Source organism: Pogona vitticeps, chromosome 6 (assembly GCF_051106095.1).
Source record: "Pogona vitticeps strain Pit_001003342236 chromosome 6, PviZW2.1, whole genome shotgun sequence".
Lineage (NCBI taxonomy): Eukaryota > Metazoa > Chordata > Lepidosauria > Squamata > Agamidae > Pogona > Pogona vitticeps.
Window position 1 is genome coordinate 76,389,422 of NC_135788.1, and position 7,837 is coordinate 76,397,258.

General features: G+C 43.4%; 1 long non-coding RNA gene across 1 annotated transcript; it reads left to right on the plus strand.

Annotated features, from left to right (window-relative positions):
* Positions 1 to 336: 336 nt before the first annotated feature.
* On the plus strand, positions 337 to 6,795 carry LOC144583574 (uncharacterized). Its single transcript, XR_013537436.1, has 3 exons — positions 337 to 430; positions 2,521 to 2,601; positions 6,742 to 6,795. It is a non-coding gene; the product is annotated as an uncharacterized LOC144583574 (long non-coding RNA).
* Positions 6,796 to 7,837: the final 1,042 nt, after the last annotated feature.

Below are 7,837 nucleotides of genomic sequence, written 5' to 3' on the forward strand. Positions count from 1 at the left end.
GAAAAGACCTTGATGTTAGGTAAGTGTGAAGGCAAGAGGAGAAGGGGATGACAGAGGATGAGATGGTTGGATAGTGTCATCAAAGCAACCAAGATGAATTTGACACAACTACGAGAGGTAGTGAAAGATAGGAGGGCCTGGCGTGCTCTGGTCCATGGGGTAACAAAGAGTCGGATATGACTAACGACTAGACAACGAGCAAGTAAATGCTTCATAAGGGTATTTCTATCCTTTCCAAAACATATAAGGTCTTAACTTGCCTGACAAATCTTTTTCTTCTTCTTCTTCTTGTAACCCTTCCTTCATGATTCGTAAGAAGTTCTGGCTCCACACCAACCTCCACAGTTCCTCAAATTTCCTTTGGCAGCAACCTAGGGGTGTACAGCTCATCCCTGAAGCACCGAGGGAACTACAATGGAAGTAGCAGAAGGTGAGGGCTGTTGAAGGTTTTATTTGCAACATAACATGCTATCTGTAGTTTGTGCAACTGGGAAGGAATTTTCTGCACTGAGGTGATTGTACAGCACCAACCAATCCCCAGAGGCTCACTTGTCTACTGAGTGTCTTTTTCCCCTTTCTTTCATCTGTTGGAGGCAGTTGTTTGTTTGCTGTTGATCTGTTCAGTTGGTTGCTAAATATATGTACAGTAATGACAGCATGTATTTAATTACAAGCAACTATAAGTAAAGAATTTTTTTTATTCTTCTACTGAGTGTGTTATTGAAACTTTAAGTGCCAGTTAATGAGAAAGGAGTGGACTCTGAGGAACTTGTAGCTATTCTCCTCTGTGGGTCTCTGTACTTCTACTGTGTAGCAAAAGGAATTTTACCAGAAATTCAAAACTGTGCAACAAAGGCAAGGGAAGAGTAAAGATTGGCAATGGCACTAGCCAAAAGTAGGAGCAACTCCAGCCTTCTGTTGCTTTCTCTTACGAACATACACGTGCACTACATACCTACGCTACCACAAAATGTTGCATGCCTCCCTTTATGTCAGAGCTGTCTGTCTGTTCAGATCATTTCTGGTGGCAGCACTGAACACGTGATGCCTGCATGTGCCCACAAGTAGCCATGATAAGATGCAGAAATATAAGACCCTACATCTCAGCCTATAATCATGGCAGAGTTATGACATGTCTGACAGCAACTGCTCTGTCTCCACATGATGCAAAGCCAACAGAAGCACACTCCAAAATGACAGACACAGAAAAAAAATGGCAGGATACTTCCTTGACTGCAGTCTTGCACATTTTCAATATAAATATAAACAAAAGGACACCACAGAAACATTGCAACTAAACAGAACATTGGAAGAACAGACAGTACAATTCTAACATTTACTGTGAAGAAATCCAAGAACTTGAAGAGCAACATACATGAAATATGTTGTTATAAGTGACTGAAACAAGCCCACAGCTTCTCACTGTTTAACATCTGGAGAAAGTACACAGGGGCCATGGCAGAAATATAAACAACAGGCAAAAGTTCTAATAACATACACATTTCCAAAGGAAAATACAAACTGTGTCCTAAATAATATTAATCTACTAAAATTCTCTGAGCTGCTTTTTTTCATAAGATGTTTACCAAGAAACAGTCTGAAGCAGAAAGAACTTTCACCTATGTACCAAATGCCTAAGTAATGTAGGATTTCAATATACTTGGGGATTCCTGCTTAAGCTTCTGATATTTCATCAAGGAACAAAGTCGATGAAGCAGCAGCCCTCTATTGCACAATAGAACCAAAAAGAAAATGTCCCAGCCAGGTAATTAAGGAAGGCAAACCAAAGACCCTTGCAGAAACAATTGGTAGCTAATCACTCCATGGGATAGAGAAGATAACCATTTGTAGCTTCAATTTCAATAGGTAACTTTACTAACTCATATAGTTCCATTAAGTTGACCTCAGCATGTTAATGATGTGAGCACTGAACCCACTTCTTAAGGTGGTGTATATAAGCTCTGCATTTAAGAGGAGCTTCTAATTTCATCACTTCAAATCATGACTTGTTTCTTCACTCGGCATGAAATCAGTATTCAACAACCTCATACTTGATAGAGACTTGTTTTCCCTAAGAAACACTCTACTGAGATGCCCCTTCAAATGTTAATGTGATGCCAAGTTTCACAGAGCACAGAACCGCTGAGATAAGAGACAGTAGTCAAGCTGTGAATTACATACATATCATAAACTTATTTCTCCTGCAACTGTCTGAGGGAAAATACCATGTCACTGGTGGTTCTATTAGCTCGAAATCCACACTGACTGCAAGCACCTGGAGCCTCTTCAGCACAACACAGGGAAGCAGCTTCCCTACAATGCTGAGAAGAGAGATGCCACAGTAGTTATTGCAGTCACCTCTGTTGCCTTTGTTCTTGTACAATGTGACAATGTTTGCATCCTTCATGTCCTGTGGTACTCCACCTTTGCACCAGCAAAGACAAAATATTTCATACAGCTCAGTGGTGATGGTCTCTTTACAGCACTTCAGCACTTCAGCAGGGATGTTATCCTTCCCAGGTGCCTTGCCAGAGGCGAGGGAATCCAAGGCCACTTTTATTTCTGCTAAAGACTGTTCACTGTCCATCTCTTCCAAGACAGGTAGGCACTCGATGTTATTTAATGTAGGGAACAACAACAGCCACTCTTTGTGGCCTTCATAGTTCTTCATAGTTCTTCATAGGCCTTTGATTTGGTTAGCAGGGACAACCTTTTTAAAATACTTCCCAAGATTGAATGTCCACCAATCACTCCTTAACATCATCAGGTCCTTTCATGAGGAAATGAAGGGCACTGTAGTTTTTGGTAGCTTAGCATCAAATTCCTTTGACATCTGAAGCAGAGTGAAACAGGGCTGTGTCCTCGCACAGACTCTGTTTGGGATCTTTTTTGCTGTCATGCTGAAGCACGCTTTTGGAACTGCAACAGGGGTCTATTTCTGGGGTTTATTTTTGGCTGTTTATTGCGATGGTTTATAATATATTGGTTTGTTATATGTATTTTTAATCGTGTTTTATATGCTTGGAAGCCGCTTAGAGTGCTTGTTCTGAGCAGATAGGCGGGGTATAAATTAAATAAATAAATAAATAAAATAAAAATAGATCAGATGGAAAGCTCTTTAATCTCTCTAGATTGAGAGCGAAGACCAAAGTCCAGTTGAAATGCATGCAGGACTTCCTCTTCGCCAATGATGCAGCTGTTATTGCCCACTCTGCTGAAGAGCTCCAACAACTGATGAATCGTTTTAATGAGGCCTGCCAAGTTTTTGGATTAACAATCAGCCTGAAGAAAACACAAGTCATGGGCCAGGACATGGATTCACCTCCCTCTAATATCATCTCTACACAAGAATTGGAGGTTGTTTATGGTTTTGCATACCTTGGCTCAATGATCTCTGACACCCTCTCTCTAGATGTCGAGCTGGATAAACACATTGGCAAAGCAGCTACCATATTCTCTAGACTCACAAAGAGAGTATGGCTTAATAAGAACCTGACGGCATATATCAAGATCTAGGTCTATAGAGCCTGTGTCCTGAGTATTTTATTGATTGATTGATTGATTGATTGATTGATTGATTGATTGATTGATTGATTGATTGATTGATTGACTGACTGACTGATTGACTGACTGACTGATTGACTGATTGATTGATTTGTATCCCGCCCATCTGGTCTATGCAACCACTCTGAGCGGCTTCCAATATAATACAAACAATTAATAAAAAAAACATAGTTACATCAATCTACAAATGAAAATGTGGAAACCAAGAAAATAGAGTAAAAATAAATAAAGGAGAAATGAGAAGAGAGAAACAAGTATTGACTGGAGGGAAAGCCTGAATAAACATCCATGTTTTTACTTGGCTTTTAAAGATACCCAGTGTAGGGGCCGCATGAATCTCCGGAGGAAGTTTGTTCCAGAGGCGAGGAGCCACGGCTGAGAAGGCCCGATTTCATGTCTTTTCCTTCCAGGCCTCTCTGGGCGTCAGGCCCCTCAGCCTCAGCTCCTGACTTGCACAGGTGATCCGGGTAGAGCTTGGTGTGAGTAGCCGTTCCGCCAAATATCAAGGTCCTAAACCATTTAGGGCCTTATAAGTAAGCATTAAAACTTTGAAGTTGATGCAGAAATGGATGGGCAGCCAATGCAATGCGGCCAGAGTAGGAGAAATATGTTGGTATTTTCTCACTCCACTAAGGAGTCTGGCTGCCACGTTTTGCACCACCTGAAGTTTCCACATCAGCCTCAAAGGCAGCCCCACGTAGAGGCCGTTACAGTGGTCTAATCTTGAGATTACGAGTGCATGCACCAAGGTGAGTGCCCCCATATCAAGGTAGGACCGCAGCCGAACAATCCGCCAGAGATGGAAAAAGGCGGGACGGACTACCGACGCCACCTGCGTTTCCACGGTGAGTGCCAGGTCCAGATGGATCCCCAAGCTGCGAACCCCACTCTTAGTGGCCAAGGCCACCCCCCCAAATGAGAGTCACTCAGGCCACTGACTACAGGGGCACCCATCCTTAGAACCTCCGTTTTGTCCAGGTTCAACCTCAGCCCATTTTCCTACATCCATTGCAGTACGGTCCCCAGGCAGCGCTGAAGGGACAGGACGGCATCACCTGCAGTTGGTGAAAAGGAGATATAGAGCTGGGTGTCATCAGCATATTGATGACACGATGCTCCACACCCCCTGATTACCCCACCCAGCGGCCTCATATAGATGTTAAACAACATTGGGGAGATGATCGACCCCTGTGGAACCCCACAATTGAGATTCCACGGGGCCGAAATACTCTTCCCAAGCTGCACTCTCTGGGGGCGGTCCTCCAAGAAGGAATGGAGCCAGGCAAATGCAAGCCACCAATTCCCAACTCAGAGAGCCTCCCCAGGAGGATACCGTGGTTGACGGTATCAAAGGCCGCCGAGATGTCGAGAAGGACCAACAGAGATGTTTTACCCCTGTCAGCCTCCCTCAACAGGTCATCGTACAGGGCGACCAATGCCGTCTCTGTACCATGGCGCGGCCTGAAGAACGACTAAAACGGATCCAGGGCATCTGTTTCTTCCCAAGGAGCCTGAAGCTGGTACTTGTACTCCTGTACTGCAGTGAGTCCTGGACCCTTTGTGCACGACAGGAGAGAAAGTTGAACACATTCCATATGCGTTGTCTCCGACACATTTTTGGTATCACCTGGCAGGACAGAGTTCCAAATAAAGTAGTCCTAGGACAAGCTGGAATTGTTAGCATGAATATATTACAACGTCTACGATGGCTTGGGCATGTTGTGAGAATGGCTGATGGTTGGATTCCAGAAGATTTCCTGTATGGAAAATTAGTGCAAGGAAAGCACCCCAGAGGGAGACCACAGCCGCAATACAAGGATATCTGCAAGCGGGATCTGAAGGCCTTGAGAATAGACTTCAACAAATGGGAAACCTTGACATCTGAGCATGTAGCCTTGAGGTAGGCTGTGCAGCATGGCCTCTCCCAATTTGAAGAGACCCTTGTCCAGCAGGTCGAGGCAAAGAGGCAGTCCCGAAACCAGCAACATCAGGGAGCTGGACAGGAGACAGATTGTATTTGTCTTCAATGTGGGATTGTCACTCTTGAATTGGCCTTCTCAGCCACACTAGAGGCTGTTTCAAGACCTCTATTCAGAGCACGTTACCATAGTCTCTCGAGACTGAAGAATGCCTACACACATAAACTCAAGAGAGAACAAACAGGAGCTGTTCTAGGGCAATTCACATTGATAGGCAAGTCACGAAGCAAGAGAGCTAGATCAAAATATAAATATTACTACCAGCAGTCTGGGTTTGGCTGAGATTGTGGTATTTATTCATCTTCACAGGTCCCGAAAGTATCGGATGCTGTGAGAGAATGGTATCGGAACGGCCGGTGTCCTCAATGTGGTGGAGTTTAGTCTTCTTCTTCCGCAAAGGAACTAGATCAACAGGAACAGATATTGATCCAGACTCCCACCCGAACACAGAGCAACCAAAAGATTTGGGGCTCAAACAGGCCAAATAAGGCAGTACGGTCACCTCAGCCGAGGTGTCCGCCTAGGATAGAGATTGAGCAAGCAAAGGAGAAGGCGGTTGGCCGGATGGAGGCGGAATGGATTCATGGTTAGTATCAAGATCAATAGGTGGTTCATCCTGTACAGAAGGATGCCATAGAGGCAGTTGAGAGCCTACAGAAGACTTTTTAGATTTCTCTGGTTTGGTACCAATCGGTTTCAGAATAGTTTTTGGTGTTGGGGTCGATTGTGACGTTGATGTGGAGGACTTTGACTAACGCAATTTTGGCTTTAATTTAGGAGTTGGTAATGGGGAATTAATAACCGAAGAAACCAGTGGTGGTTGTGAAGCCTGAGTCTCATTCATCTTGGATGGTGGATGAAGAGATTGCTTCTACAAGATTTATGGTGTTGTTGACGGAGCTTGATGGCTTGTTTAGTAAAGTTTTTACAATAGGAGCAGGAGGCTGGCTGGTGTGATTCTCCCAAACAAAGAAGACAAGAACCGTGGCTGTCAGAAACAGGCAACTCATTAGTGCACAAAGTGCACCTCTTTTATGGCCCCTGTCAGGGCCATAAAAGGTGGGAAGGGAGGGTGAAGGGGGGTGGATTATGGAAAAAAGTGGTAAAACGACCGAAAATCACAAAGATGTAATGAAAATAATATTATAGAACAGTCTATTTCTAAATAAGAACGACACAATGTATTATGTCTCCTCAGGAAAAAGGACCAATCTGCGCAAACGGAGAGATCAGAAGGAGACCTCAGTGGCAGCAAAAAGGAACTGAGGTAATCACCATGACTGGCAGACCACATGTACTGGGGGGGGGGTCCTAGCAAATGCATGTTTGAGCTCTAGAATATTCCGGATATCTCTGTACAAGTGCAGATTAAACCTATTAGTGTGCATTCAGAGACCACGAAGAAGTACTATCTCACTCTCTGGAATTTTATGCTTTATTTATCCATACCTAACCCTCTAACCCTACATTCCATTCCCCCTAATCCTACCCCCATTGAAAAGAATAAAAAATTAGAAATTAACTATGTAACTATGAAGAGTGTAGAAAATTTGAATTTACACATTAGCAATTCATGTGAAGCTTGTTTAGGAAATGTTCTGTGCGATGCATCAGTGGTGGAAGACATCTTTTGTAAATATGCCTTTGGAAGTGGCCTGAACACCTAGGGTTGCAAATGTCTTTGCTACAAAAAAATAATCAGTTACACAGTCTGGCCAAAATCCTGCCTGCTTATGTGAATGGGCAGTTGGACACTGGTTGTGAAATCAGTAATGGCTAATTGTGCTGCTTGTTTGCCTTTGCTCATATAGTTTCTCTTAATACAGTAGGACCCCCATATTTGTGAGATCAGTATCCATGATTTCACTTATTCCTGGTCTACTAAAAGAAAAAAAATCCAGAAAAACTATGTTCACATGTGTTATCAGAGCTGGCCACTAGATAGAGCCAGAGAACATTCTATGAATATTTGATAGAAAAGAATTATAATGTACAATTCTGGCTGTCTAAAGGTTCGCGTGTGAAGTTAGGCGGTTGACTTAAATACTGAGGAGATGGAGTCTTTTGAACTTGTGGCAAAGAACAACTTTTATTAACATTCAACACTGGGGTATCAACCACAACTTCGGTGGGCATCAACATTTCCCACTTGCTAAACTTTCTGTCTAACTGTCCAACATTATTAACCATGTAATGATGTCCATGTAATGATGTTTCAGAACGGGGGAGCTGGTCCAAAGCATTCCCTGTCGGTAGGTTTCTGAAGAGGGGAGCTCCTTACTGCGCAAATTGTC